We start from the raw sequence: 16,145 nt of genomic DNA, 5'->3' as shown, positions 1-16,145 counted from the left end.
TAAACATGTTCAAGTGGAAATATTTGCAGTACAATTTATTCATATTTATATTGTAAATCATTCTTGCGTGAATTGCCCATGACTGTTCTTAAAGGGATAGTTCACCCAAAAATGAAAATTCTGTCATAATTTACTTGCCCTTAAGTTGTGAGTTTCTTTCTTCTGTTGACCCCGAAAGAAGATATTTTGAAGAATGTTGGTAACCAGACAGTTGACGGCACCCATTGACTTCCATAGTAGGAAAACAAATGCTATGGAAGTCAATGGGTGCCGTCAACTGTCTGGCTTCCAAACTTGAGGGCGAGTAAAAGAATGGTGGAAATCAGATTGACTTCCATAGTATTTTTTTTCTACTATGGAAGTCAATGGGTGCCGTCAACTGTCTGGTTACCGACATTCTTCAAAATATCTTTTGTGTTCAACAGGAGAAAGAAACTCACGCAACAACTTGAGAGTGAGTACATAATGAATCGCAAGTACATGCAGATAGAATTTGTTAATCATTGGACATGAACAGAACGAACAAACTGTTCTTGAAACCACCTGAACTGTTACCTGACCTATGGCTATTGTTGCGCACAAGAAAACCAGTTGTTTGTACAACTGCGACAATTTATGTATGAATGGTTTATACAGAAATTCGCTCTGCTTGTGTTTCACGAATGAGGCCCAAAAAAATGTGAATACATTTACCCCTTGATGCGTAAGTTTCATATTGGGAAGTTCGAGTCAGTCAGTTTATTATATACAGCTCCCTTTGCCAAATCGTATAACCACTAGCACAAACACAAAAGCACATGCGCATTAGCACAGCGTTAACACGCAGTATTAAAACTGACGACTTCTTACGCTTACCCAGTACACCCTCCCCATAAACTTTGTTCGCAAGACAGAGTTCTAACTAAATTACGCAAAATTTTTCGTGGAATGCATCTTCGTTTGACCTCATTTGATTAGTTTGACTTGATGTAATATCACTCTATAATGAACCGCGGTTCGGTGTAAGTGTTTTTACCTCAGCTCAGTGCAGAAATACCGATATTCGGTCATTTCCATCTACTATCATTTACCACACTTCATCACAATCAACTTTGCTGACTTCAAACAAACAGGGTAAGCATTCACGGCCAGCTCAATTTCTCTCTCACGCACACACACACACACACACTCACATTTGTTAGATGTTTAGTAAAGCACAAACTCACAGGGTTCTCGCTGAGACTCTTCGCTCAGGGGTTTTACGCACCACACGCATCTGAAATCTGTTTGTTGTTTCTTTTGTTTCTTTCTTTCTCTTAAGTGCTATTTAACAAGTGTATTTTAAAGAAAAAAAGATGTGTAGTTTCTTTGCATTTTGGCTCACGTCAAGTTTTTTGGAAATGTATGTGTTTATCTAATGTGCCGTAACAAAAGCTTGTCGTCTGTAGATTAATATCATTTCGTTTGATTCTAAAAAGATTTAAATAGTTTTAAGTATTGTCTTGAGAAAAGCCAAAGTCAATGCATTTCAGTGGATTATGTAAGCGTGATACATGTTTGTTTGACAACACTTTGAAAATCTGTCATTGGATGGGAATTTAAAAAGTACAAAAAAAAGCAGGCTTTCCTATTTCTATCACTGATTGTACTTATGCCTTTTGTACCAGTGGAACTTTTTATACTGGCAATTAAAGGAAACAAAAAAAAACTATCCGACAGGCTGCACGGCCCCAGCCAGGGGCCGGCAGCGACTGGTTCCCGAGTTTGATTTCTAGTTGGCGTCCAGAACGTTAGGTTTTGATATAAAGATTTTTTAGGAGAACTTTGGCTTGGTATCTTTAGCCTCCTCTTCTTTATTCTTCACATCGATATTTGCTTTCATGTTTCCTTTGGTTCAATTCCTTTTTCGGAAAGAGGGTCGGGGAGTTTTCCTTTTGGCTTATAAATACGTAACGCGGTTTGTCTTTACAAAGAGTCTTTACAACAGCGGTAAGTTTCATTTAGTTAAGTATTGTGCAGTCACCATGATAAAGACGATTAGACGATTTAGAAGTATTTAGTCACCTTCAGTGGATAAATGTATTAGTTTGACAAACAAGATAAAAGTAATTTGAGGACTTTGCTTTTAGCTGTTTAGATTTTTCTGGTTTCTCTGTCTTTGCTGTTAACCTAACTGTGTAGCTGGAACAGTCAGACTTATTTTTGTAAATGTATGTTCTTGTGTGATGCAGTTTTTTGCCTCTGTCTCCGATATTAAACCATTTTTCCTAATACTCGTCTCTTTCTCTGTGGCGTGGTGTTCCAGTACCTGTCCAATGTTGTACAAATGTTCACGCAACCCTCCGGTGTTTCACGTCTCTTTTCTATCTCCCTTCTCACTTTTTCTTCATGTACCGTTTGTTTCTTGGATATTTGGTTTTGTTTTTCCTTTATATATTTTCCTGTAATTTCAGTCTCATCACCAAACATGGTAAATATACATAAAGATTTATATATGTATATTTCTGTGCAGCCCAACTTGCTGTAACAGTAGATGGACAGCCGTTCTGTGCTCTATTTATAAAATGGCCCTGGCTTTTTGGTTTTGTAATACTTGACCTCAAAAGCGAAGAGCTGAAAATGTTAAATTTGTACAAGTTGACCCCTTTTTGTCCCACTATATCTGATTCAAAATGTAATATAAAAACTCAACAATGGGGTCGAGGATTTCGTGCTTGCATAAAACTGAAGGTGTTGACTAAGACTTGTCACACTGTTCTGTATACTGTACCGCTGCTCTGGGCGAGGCCCCCGTCTGTGCTTTCTGTCTGTGTCCCTATCCACTTTGTGCTGTCCATGTGTCCACTGCATCCCTACAGAGATACCAGAGAGTCCCAAATCAATTAACTACCATTATAAAGCGAGTCAAATGATACTTAAGTATTCCAGGGTTTTGGAAATGCCAGTTAGAGCAGGTGCAAGGAATTCGGTGCTTGATTTTGTTTTGCGTAATTATACAGAGAAGGGGGTAATACACTCAACAATAAATATTGGGGTCGTTTACTCACCCTCATGTCACATGGAAATGCATATGATTTCGTTTTCTTCAGTGGAACACAAAAGGAGATGATTTCCCGTACGGTGAAACCGGATGGGGACTTCGACTGTCAGGCTCCAGATGGGACAAAAAACACCACACTATACTTGTGTGCTATATTTCACGTCTTCTGAAACCATACGACTGCTTTTGAGTGAGGTGCAGGAGCACTGATGACAAAATTGTCATTTTTGGGTGCACTGTTCCTTTAATTCTGAGATGCCGCCGAAAACGGCACTTCTGTGGAGGAAAAACTGTGCTCTTCTTGAGTTGAAGAAATAAAAGAGGTTTCTGTTGCAGCGATATTTTACCACAAAGACACACATCTAAGGACACACTTTTTTTCTACCTTACCTGAGGTACAAAGCAGGAAAAGTGTGTCACTATAGTTATCTTTAAAATATCCATGTTGCGTTTTCAGATATGACGCTGTCAAAATACGTAACATCAGAATCACTTCAGAAAAAAGCAGAGTCCGTGTCACGGTGTGTGAAAACTGAATTTAGAACTATATATAAAAAGAATCAGCGAACTTTATCAAAGACGTCTGCTGCCGGAACACAGAGGCATCACATCAGACAAAATTGTTTCTTCCGGCTCTGAGCTAGAGGAAGATGTTGGAGGGAAAAAACCTGGATCCGACCACGAGTTTATGGCTACAGGTAAGACTAAACAAACCCGAGGGATGAATCTTATCTTATAGGCTATAGTATCGGGTCTGTAGTTAAGATAAAATCAAATGTATTAGTAACAGAGATCAAGACCTTGTGCAATATGAACCTTATTGTGTAACCTACATTATTTTAAACTATGTTAGGCCTAGGCCTACTGTTCAAACTACTGCCATGGTGAAAAACAATCAATATAACAATACATGAATGGCAGAAATTACTTAACGACTTCCTAATATGCTAGAATGTGAATATGAGGGTGTGTGTGTGTGTGTGGGGGGGGGGGGGGGGGGGGGTCGTGTAATTTAAGGTGTTTAAGGGAGAAGTCTACCTCATAAATATTTAATTAATACATGAAATGATAATTATTTTTTTTAAGTTCATATTGTTGAATGCAACACAAAAGACTACACGCAACGATTTAGATACTATCATTTGTATCACTAATAACAAATGCAAATAAATACATTCTAATACACGGTTTTTGTTGGCCTCTAGTGGTTACCTTCTGCAACTGCATTAATTAGGCTACACCAGAATCAGAATCAAAAGAGCTTTTTATTGTGCTTTACGCACACAAGGAATTTTTATTTTCTTCGTACTGAAGTTTCAAGTGCACACATACAAATACAGCAACAAGAAACATAGTAGGCCTAGTAAAAAATAAGAATAACATAAAGTATAAAAAGACAGTTGGGTTTAGTCATAATAAACATTTACAGATCATGAACATAGGCTATATACAGTATTATGACTAATATGAATAAATATCAGTTTACAACTAAGTATTATTATCTGTTGTACTTTACTTTAAGTGTCTCACTTGTATGAGATTGATCTTGAAGGTCGGTTCTTTGTGTAAACGTATAAAACACTGACACAAGTTCGGTGGGCTTTTACAACGTGCCACTGTGTTCAAATTCGTTACAGCTGGGTGGATTCTGATTGGCTGTCCATGTTTTTATCGTCCATCACCTGGAAACAATCGTTCTGAAAGTGGTTCTAACGATATCGTTTCTCTCTGCCATTATCGTTATCGCTGTGGTGTGAACTCTGCTATTCATTAATATTGAGAACGATTTTTAGAACTGTATCTTTATCGTTATATTTATAGTTATCGTCCTTGGTGTGAACGGGCCTTGCACAGCATATGAGTATTACGGCAGGTATGGAGCCTGATCCGCCTCAATAATAATACATTTACAAAACAAAATTCATAAATGCACAGCACAATTCACATTTACACAATCAGATTCGTAAATTCAAAACACAATTCATAAATGCACAAGTAAAAGCATAAATATTTCCCCAAATGCTCACACATGCATCTTACCTAAATAAATTTAAATTATTTACACAGATATGTAAGTTCTTTAGCCTATAATTTCCATCACACATTTATGAATGATGTTACATGTATTTATGGATTGTGGTGATTTGACTGCTTTGAATTTGTGTGTGGTATTTTTGAGACCTTCCTGTGCATTTATGAATTTTATGTTTAAATGTAATATTATTGAGGCTGATCTGGCTCCATAGCAGGCATTACCTTCTTTAAGTCATTGAATCACAGTACTTCCACTGTGCTTTAGTGATGGCATGCAAGTGATGTCAAACTTAAAATAACTGCTTTATATAATACATGAACAAAGACCATACAAAGTCAACAAACTTGTCAAACAAGAAGACATTTTAAGAAGACAAAAGGCAGCGTTTCACGGCTGGAATTATCTGAACTACAGTAAGTACACATTACACAAATGGTCTGTGAAATTCCCACTAAATTAGTATTGATTGTGCTTTACTTATATAGCCTAATAGGACAATGCTGATATAATAGCAGGCTTTATGATTTCATAAACACACGCTGCAGGTGTGTAGCACTGTGTCCTTGTTACACGCTAAATGTAGGCTACTTACCTAAAGAATAACAGTAAATTATGCATAATTACAAACAACTAAACCTAACCATATAAGTACATGTTGTTAATTAATATTACTTAGTACATATTTGTGTAAGTACACTCGTAACAGTTTTTATAAAGCGTTCAAACAGTTGAAAAAAGCGTTGTAGTTACATATTTTGGCCACCAGATGGACTCATTACTTTTTAAATTGTTTTAAGCAAGAAGCTCATGATCATGGCACTTACAACACTAAACTTACACACCGAGAAATGACAGCATTAAGTTATAAATACTAATAATAATCCCTTCCTAACAGCCAATGTTATCTGTCGAATAAGTGGTTTTGTTTTCGAATAGCATAATACTTATCACCAATATACTATTTAATAATATCTTTAATAATCATGTGACATTATAACTGTCTAAATAATGCACGCTGAACTTAGCTGGCCAGCTTCGATGTTATAGTAAATGAATGTATATGCACAGAAGGGCTAAACATCACAGTCATCACACTAGACTCCAGACACAGGAATGTAAGTGCATGATTGTTGCATTGTGATGGTGATGTGGGCAGTGTTTGTCGGGTGCGCGCGAGCACCTGAGCTGCTGCTGCAGGGGTTTCCATAGCGAGCGCACTCACTCACTCACTTCAGCGGGAACACCGCGGACTTCCTGATGCCGGACAATGCGTGTATTCCGCTCGCATTTACACCATAGACTCGGGTAAAGGGATGTAAGCGGAGCGCGGACGCGAGCTACAAAGGTAAACGCGTATTATTGATCAATTGTGAGCGGGAGATATTGATCAGGGTGAAGTTATGTCTGTTTGCTGTGCTAAAGTAGCGCTAGCGGGGCAGTTTGAGCCCCTCAGAGTCAAACTGGCTGTGGGATGGAGTGTAAACCCTGGAGATAGGGCGATATGCTTGATTGTACGTGTTTATTAACTCCAACGGAGAGAAATACGGCTTTATTTACCATAAAGTTGTTAATAATTGTATTCAATGAGGCCTAGCGAGCCAAACGCTCAGACGGCCTCCAACAGCAGGATTGATGCCGATGGGCTGTTCATAAACACAAATAACGCGCGCTGATTGGCTGAGAACACAGATGCCGAGCGTTGATTGGCCGAGAGTGCTGTCGTTTACGAGGTGTCCCGAACGCTTTTAAATGTTTTGGCACATAAATTATTTTGTGGAGAAGCAAGATTTTCATGGCTTTATTGTAATTTATCCCATTTTAAATCCACACAACAAATACATTTCGGTTTAAAATCACCATTTAGCCAGAATATTGTAATAACATAGTATGCTTTGAAATACCTTGGAGTAATGTTAATATTCATTATATGTTTAGGCGTTTGATGCAGTCACAGCTCACCTCATGAATCACTGCCTCATTAAGTATATTACATTACTAACTGATCATAATTGATATATTTTGTCAGTGTAGTTTATATACTGTAAATCAGTGCAGATCCTATTTAAGGCGTTTAGGTGTGTGTGTGTGTGTGTGTGTGTGTGTGTGTGTGTGTGTGTGTGTGTGTGTGTGTGTGTGTGTGTGTGTGTTTTCATGCTCTCATGTCTCACATTCTGCTGAGCTGTGTTTCACATGTGCATGTGCTGACCACACACGTCATATATTATACAGAGCAGAGCCCTTCTCAACATCACTTAAACTGAGACTTGCCCAGCTGTGTGAGTGAACGTGTGTGATCCAGAGCAAAGAACGTCCAGTACATGTGTGAAATCTGCAAGATTCACCCATTTAAAAAGTATCATAAAAGAAAATGCATTGGGAAAAAAAGTATCAGTTAAATTAAGATAAACAAACTATACATTTATGTTTAAGCTTAAAACAATTCGATATTATACGTAAAAGTACTTGCAATTGATTACATAGAATGTATTAGATAATGTACTTTATTGATCTCATGAGGGAAATTGTGGTACATTAGCAAGCAGACACAGTCAACACTGTAAAGGTTACAGTACAGCACACATCTTCATAGATATTGATAATATTATTATGTATGGTCAATATACTTGTCTATTTTTTTCGCCCATATTTTAAGTGAAATCAGATCATTAACTGTTCAACTGTTGAATATATTTGTAACCCAGCATAGAAAAAAAATGAAATAAGACATATTAGAGCTGTGCAATATTTAAGAAAAATTCGATATGCAATACCTTGTTAAATAATGCGATACTGTGATATGTGTAAAATCTATTTAAATTATATTTAAAAAATATTTAAAAACTGAGAATGATATCATTTATGTGTTTCACATTCTTTCTGGGAAAAGAAAGCATCGCTACACCTTCTGAAAGTGACCCGCAGTGTTTTAGCAAAAGTGAATGTCACAAATCTGACAATATAATTTTAACATCAATGTAAACAAACAAAAAATGTAATTCCAATATTTAAATACCAAAAACTCTTTGCTTGACTTGGTAATGTATAGTTATATCAACCTAAAACTTCACATCAAGAACATCCAGGTAAACAAAGACACCTGAACTAAGGGAGGACGATTATTTTTGTTATTTTAATTTATCTTTGTTAAAAATAAGAACTAAAAACGGTAGTCTTCACCAGAGGTGTCAAAAGTATTTGCATTCATTACTCAGGTAGAAGTATAGATACTAGGGTTTAAAAAGACTTCTGTAGAAGTTGAAGTATCAACTCAAGCTTTTTACTCAAGTAAAAGTACTGGTTTCAAAACTACTTAAAGTATAAAAGTAAAAGTAATGTAAGGGGAAAAAATGCCATTAAAGGGGTAGTTCACCCAAAAATGAAAATTCTGTCATCATTTACTCATTTACTTCCAACCGGTATGAATTTGGAAGATATTTTGAAGAATGTTTGTAACCAAGCAGATAGAGCAACCATTGACTGCTATAGTAGGGGCAAAATACAATGGCAATCAATGGTTGCATATAATCTGCTTGGTTACAAACATTCTTCAAAATATCTTCAGAACAAAGAAACTCATACAGGTTTGGAACAACTTGAGGGTGAGTAAATGATGACAGAATTTTCATTTTTGGGTGAAGTATCCCTTTAATGACAAAAGATTAGGCCGCGCCACAGTGCTTACCCCACCTCCTCAAAAAACATTTTTCTAAAGGCCATAATGACTATAATGTTATATTAAAAAGTTAATGTTGAAATTTTTTAGATGCATAGGCTACCCGTTTCAGCCGCATATATTCCCATTGAAAATCAACGCATTTTAGGACAATGCAAATACATTAAAGAACCATATGTGTACTACTGAGCAAAAAGTCAAAATTCAGAGGCATGTTATCAATAACCATTATTTGAATGTGTGATCAGTGTGGCCAGATTGGGTCGACGATTTCCAGCCCAAAAACTCACCAAATGTACATTTATATTCAAAAAATGGTTATTGATAACATGGCTCTGAATTTTGACTTTTTGCACCTTTACAATACTTATAGGCAACTAGTCACTCCAAGAAAAATCCCAAAACTTTAACTGCCAAAATAATGTGACATTTTATTGCCATACCAATCAATGTTGATAAGTAAGTTACCATTTTATCTCCTTAAAACATAACATTGAAAAAATTGATTTCCCAGTAAAACCGATCAAATATGTCCAGGTAGAAACTGTCAAAACAGCAATCCCTCAGAAAAACACAATGTCAACAATAAAGCCAATTTACGTGCAAAAAGTGCCCAATATAGAGATTGGAAAAAGCAATGTAATTAACAGGCATTTCACACGTTAATGCACACACCACTGTCAAAATGCGTAATTCATTGATACTGTACAATAATCCGCCAACAAAAAATAACAACAATACGCTTACCTTTGTGTTGCACTTTGCTTTGACAAAACTACACTATGTCTTTCGTGAAGTACATGGCACATGCACTTAGCACCGTCAAAACGGATTAATCGTTGATTTAAACCTCTTTCAGCAGCTGTCGCGGTTTCAGATGTGTATATAAGTGTGTATATGACGATGGACAGGAGTCACGGTTATATTTATAAAGAGTCTTCGAGTCACAGGTGTAATTCACATTTGAGAGTTGAGTCACTCTCCCACTCTTTACTGTAGATACAACTTACTGTATATTTATTCCACTGTCATAGCGATCACTGGAATATACAGCTACGAGTCATCGCGCTAAAAACCCGGCTAAAGTCATGAATGAGCACGTCTGCCTGCTGATCGCTGATTGGCTGAAAGTGCGTGCTCGTCGGCGAGAACCCGCCCTATCTGGCAGCATGGTGTGTGATTTGTGCAGGCGTGATTGATCGCCTACAGCCCAATAGGGTGTCAGAACGGTTTGTGTTTATCCTTCTCATCCAACCACAATCAAATTCACTCTATCCGGATGGCACGATTTATCTGGATAGTTTTTTTTTTTTTTGACAAGCCGAAATGAAAACATGCCGACATGGAATAGGTGTAACGAGGCTATTATTAAAATGTAAGGAGTAGAAAGTACAGATAATTGCTTGAAAATGTAAGGAGTAGAAGTAAAAAGTAGGCAAAACAATTATTACTCCAGTAAAGTATAGATACCCAAAATTTCTACTTAAGTAAGGTAACAAAGTATTTGTACTTCGTTACTTGACACCTCTGGTCTTCACATTAATTAAATATGCACTGATACATAATAAATCTACAAAGGTTATTCAGCCAAGAGCACTAAGTGATTTTCTCTTGTTCTTTTGTTGTTTGACAGACAGAGGCAGGTTTACTGCAGGTTTATTAGCAGGCTGTCACTTTAAGACCTAATGCACGGGATCCTATTGACCCGCATTCGGTTTCTTTCCCCAACTGATATCTTTCACTTAAAGCATAACCGACTGTGTTTACATGAATACTCATCAAGATAGCCATTTTGACATAACTGTGTGTGTATTTGACAGTTCGAGTGCGTACCAAGACACGAAACAGAACTGAAGGGATCACACACTTTCAGAGAGGCGGCTTGTGCGCACGTTTCGGTGTTGTTTTTCCCCAAATTTATTGTGTTTAATAGGGACGCAACAATACAGTTAGTCCACGGTTCAATACATACCTCGGTTTTTAACCACGGTTTTCGGTTCGGTTTGGTTCTGATGGCTTGTCACACCAGTTTTTTGCTATTCTATTCTTAAGCGTCAGGAACAGAAAGAGGTTAAGGAGAAAAAAGACTATTTTTTTATTGCAATACTCTTCCTTTATTTTACTTAAAATAATTGAAAAACCTTACTTAAACTTAAAACTTTACTTAAAAAAAACCTTGTACACATTCCTAGTGTACTGTATCATATAAAATAAATATATATAAAGATTTACACTGGCAGCTCAGAGCTGTACAGCAGCATTTAAGTATGAGATTGAATGAATAAATGTAAAAATAAAACACTACATAGACTTCACTATAAAATATACATTGATTCTTATTAAAGCTACTGTATTAAAGTTTTTCAGTCAAGAGCAGTGAGTGATTTTCTCTTTGTCTTTTGTTATTTTATTAACCACTAAAGGAATAGTTCACTCAAAAATGACAATTCTGTCATTGATTACTCACGCACAAGTTGTTTTAAACCTGAATAAAGTAATTTCTTCTGTTGGACATAAAATATATTTTGAAGAATGTTGGAAACCAAACGGTTGTTGGTCCCCATTGTAGGAAATTATAATATGGATGTTAATCGCTACCATCAACTGTCACATGTGTTCAACAGAAGAAATGAATACAGGTTTGGAACAACATTAGAGTGAGTAAATAATTACATTATTTTAGAGGTGAACTGTCCCTTTAAGGACAGCGTGTTCACTAGGCTGCGCTGTCAATTTAAGACTTGCACGCATCTAATATACAGACACGCCGATTTTACTTTCACTTTAGACATAACCGACTGTGTTTATGTTAACCTGTGTGTATTTGACAGTATTAGCGCAGTAAGACGACTTAGTCCAGTAATCACGTGTTTGACAGGCTTTTAGTGCGCTGCGCTCGGAAAAGCGCATGGTGCCCTACGCGCAAGGCTTTAAAACGCGTGCAAATAATGAACTTTGGTGATTGTGTATAACTATAGTGTTCCGTGAGTATAACTCCACCACTAACGTGTGATGTGAATGTATGTCGCGTTGTTCAGTATATTGGGATGGAGGCAAATGATGGAATGTGTAGAAAAATAATTAATTAAATGCAAAACTGAGAAAACCGCAATTCACAACCGCGTATTGAACCGTGAATGCCGTACCGGTTCAATATTATATTGAGAATTGTGGCATCCCTAGTGTTTAATAACTCTTTTTAACGTCAAGCAAGTCACATAAGTAACTGTCGTGTGCCCAGTCTATTCTCTGCTATATGCTTCAACCTAAAACGTACACTTTTCACAATGTTGAAGTAGAATATTCAAATAATTCTGATATTGCATGCCCTTGCGATATGCATATCGCGATATGTACATTTGCGATATTTCGATAATTCCGATATATTGTGCAGCCCTATCCCAAATCTGCTTCCTATAAGGATGTTATAATTAGGCTACAAACTGCTAATATTGACCTGATATAGTAATTTCGGTCACACTTTAGATTAGTTAACTATTAACTATGACTTTTGCCTCAGTAAACTCCTAATTACTGCAATAGTAGTTATTAAGGTAGTTGTTAAGTTTAGGTATTGGGTAGGATTAAGGGATGTGGAATGTGGTCATGCAGCTTTATAAGTACTAATATCATAGTAATATGCATGCTAATAAGCAACTAATAGTTAGTTAATTTTGTTATTGCTATGTTTCCAATTAAGTGGGTATTCATTTGAAAAATTATCTCTTCTAAAACTGTCATAAACTAATAAAATCAATTTATGCAAACTCGAAAACTCTGGAGTAAACTTGTAAGGTATGAGTGTACCATTTAACCCTACCTTTGTTTCATTAATCAGAATGCTTCTCCAACAGAGACATTAATCTCATAAAATTATTTACACAGTAAAAACAGTAAAGTCTGTTTAAGAATATTTTTATATTTTTACTGGAAAACAAAACAACAATAACCCGAAGGAAGTCAGTGGGGCCCGTCAACTGTTTGGTTAGCCATCTTCTTCAATATATCTCGTGTTCAGAAAAGAAAAAGAAAGGAATTCACTATCCCTTTAAAGCATTGTCCCAGTAAAAAAATAATGATGATGGTTTGTAATAAGACTAAAAGATAATGGCTATGTGCGATTAGGTTAATAAAGAAGAAGACTGAGATCAAAACAGCCTCAAACCTAGGGCCCTATGATTTCCGCGATCACCGAATCGCGGACGGAATCGCGGAATTGGCATATTAACGCGGAATCTATTGTTAACGCGGAATTTCCCGGAATTTGATATATTTGGAATGAAATGCGGTTTTGTGTGGGAGAAGAACGTATGTCTGGGGAAATGCAGACCGGGGGAAGCAAATTTGGGCAACACAACCCCTCCCGTCATTTCAGCTCCTCCTTCAAAACACTGAAAGTATGGGGCTCCACGGCTCTGCTTTCGTCGGCGAAAAAGTTAAGAAACTCAACGATAAGCCCTCAGTACCGAGCCGAGCAGTTCCCTCAGGGAGTGCTTGCTGTATTTTGCCTTGTTTTTAATGCACTTTAATGAACTGTATGGGAAATAATGCCTTAAATGAACTTGAGAGGAAATGACCCAGCCAGCAGAGTCATGTGGGGCCCATATGGGTGTCACCTGGGCTGTCTAACTGGGGCCCAGTCAGTTTTGTCCTCAGTTTCCATGTAGGCCCCACATGGGCTAGCCCAGATGAACTTAACACTGCTCAGTGTGCACACTACAGGCTGTTAAATGTAACTGAATCAGTGTTGGAGTTAATGAGATAATTAAGTGATTAATAGAGTAATGACTGAATATTACTGAAGACTCCTGATGATAACAAGCAGAATCACTGAAGGACAGAGAAACACAACAGACTTCAGACACAACTTCACAAAAGCATTATCAGCTTCCCTTTTTACCTATTAGATTGACTTTCTGTTATCTTAGTTTTTATTGATAATTCCCACTGAGCAAAGGTGTACGTTGAAAAGACGTCCACTGAGGAGCCAGAATGAAAGTTTTTATGACGTCTGTTTTTGACGTGTTCTGCACGTCCAATATAGACATTCATGGAACCTCAGGGTTAAAAACTAGTTCAAATTGTGGAAATATTTTCCATTTGTAATTGCAAAGCAACTCACAGACAGTGTGTGTTTGTCCAGAAATCATGAAAATAAAAGAAACTTAGCTCACACCTTTAGACACTTTAGAAAACTTATAATCTGTAATTCACACATCTTTGGATCGTGAGAGAATCGTGGGATTCAATCCAGGATCTTCTTGCTGTGAGGAGACAGTGTTTCCCACTGAGACACTGGTGCTGCCCTTAATCACAGACATAAGACACACTTTGACTATTTCTGTCAGACGTCTACAGAAGCTCTTACTTAGAATTAACAGAGCTTTAGATGTTGATATTTATGTTTCATTTGAAGTCACCATTGTGGTGGGAAGCGTTTGCTTTAGTTGGGCTCTTGGTCCCCGTAGTTGTGTTAGCTTTTCTTTGGCTGCTGTAACTGTGTGTGAGAAACACAATAGTTATGGCTGAGAAAGCAAAGATAAAGTAACTTCAGGTGTTGTCAGCTCCTTGTTGATGACTAAATCATCAGAAGTCTAGAATCTTATGTTATGCTTTTGAGTTTTGTGTTCATGTTTGGCAAATAATAATTTGTTTATATACTATAACTTGTGAATCCACTGTATCGGGACTAATAGCAATAAAATAATCACTTATCCTGAAAGATGATAAAACTGCATGTGCACATTGTTTTGAGAAAATATTTCACATAGTCACACGTAGACATCAAGATTTTGCATATGATTCACAACAACAGTGACAATCATAAAAAAAAACTTCATGCTGCAATGCATGATGGGTAGCTTCAAAGTACAAAACTCATGCTTGATAGTCACCATTGTTGTGAATCATATGCAAAATCTTGATGTCTGCGTGTGACTATGTGACATATTTTCTCAAAACAATGTGCAGCTGCTGTTTAATCATCTTTCATAATGAGTGATTTGTTTATTGCTATTGTTGTCAATACAGTGGATTCACAAGGTTATAGTAGGCTATATAAACAAATTATTATTTGCCAAACAAGAACCTAAAACTCAAAAGCACAACATCAGATTCTAGACTTCTGATGATTTAGTCATCAACAAGGAGCTGACAACACCTTAAGTCACTTTATCTTTGCTTTCTCAGCCATAACTATTGTGTTTCACACACACAGTTACAGCAGCCAAAGAAAAGCTAACTCAAGTACAGGAACCAAGAGCCCAACTAAAGCAAACGCTTCCCACCACAATGGTGGCTTCAAATTCACCATAAACATCAACATCTAAAGCTCTGTTAATTCTCAGTTAGAGCTTCTGTAGACGTCTGACAGAAATAGTCAAAGTGTGTCTTATGTCTGTGATTAAGGGCAGCACCAGTGTCTCAATGGGAAACACTGTCTCCTCACAGCAAGAAGATCCTGGATTGAATCCCACGATTCTCTCACGATCCAAAGATGTGTGATTTACAGATGCTAAGTTGTCTAAAATGTCTAAAGGTGTGAGCTAAGTTTCTTTTATTTTCATGATTTCTGGACAAACACACACTGTCTGTGAGTTGCTTTGCAATTACAAATGGAAAATATGTCCACAATGAGCAGATTTGAACTAGTTTTTAACCTTGAGGTTCCATGAACGTCTATATCGGACGTGCAGAACACGTCAAAAACAGACGTCATAAAAACTTTCATTCTGGCTCCTCAGTGGACGTCTTTTCAACGTACACCTTTGCTCAGTGGGAATTATCAATAAAAACTAAGATAACAGAAAGTCAATCTAATAGGTAAAAAGGGAAGCTGATAATGCTTTTGTGAAGTTGTGTCTGAAGTCTGTTGTGTTTCTCTGTCCTTCAGTGATTCTGCTTGTTATCATCAGGAGTCTTCAGTAATATTCAGTCTTTACTCTATTAATCACTTAATTATCTCATTAACTCCAACACTGATTCAGTTACATTTAACAGCCTGTAGTGTGCACACTGAGCAGTGTTCAGTTCATCTGGGCTAGCCCATGTGGGGCCTACATGGAAACTGAGGACAAAACTGGCTGGGCCCCAGTTAGACAGCCCAGGTGACACCCATATGGGCCCCACATGACTCTGCTGGCTGGGGAGATGCGCGGGTCAGCGCGTCTTATGTTGCCTTCACGTGCTCTCGGAATTATCGTAATATACAAGTTTCCTAGGTAAACATTGCACATGAACGCCCTCACATTTTGAAACTTGAATGCAATGCGCTCGTAATCACGACTTCAGAAGTCGGAATCATCAAATTTCCGATAGCACGTGAAGGCAGCATTATCCACATCATGTTTGGCTGAGGTAGCTCTTAAAGTGACAGTAGCACTGATAATGTCTGTCATTAATGTTCAAAGAACAACGGG

General features: G+C 37.2%; 1 protein-coding gene across 1 annotated transcript in view; it reads left to right on the top strand.

Moving 5' to 3' along the window:
- Positions 1 to 6,241: 6,241 nt before the first annotated feature.
- Positions 6,242 to 16,145, top strand: part of usp6nl (USP6 N-terminal like) — an 83,915-nt gene continuing 74,011 nt past the window's right edge. Inside the window, exon 1 of the mRNA XM_079816445.1 lies at positions 6,242 to 6,399. The gene's annotated coding sequence lies outside the window, so the exon portion shown is untranslated. The remainder of the gene's footprint in view (positions 6,400 to 16,145) is intronic.

The sequence above is a fragment of the Gobio gobio genome, assembly GCF_949357685.1.
Source record: "Gobio gobio genome assembly, chromosome: 5".
NCBI classification, from domain to species: Eukaryota; Metazoa; Chordata; class Actinopteri; order Cypriniformes; family Gobionidae; genus Gobio; species Gobio gobio.
Note: the sequence above shows the minus strand (reverse complement) of the source record. Positions and strands in the feature narration are given on the sequence as shown.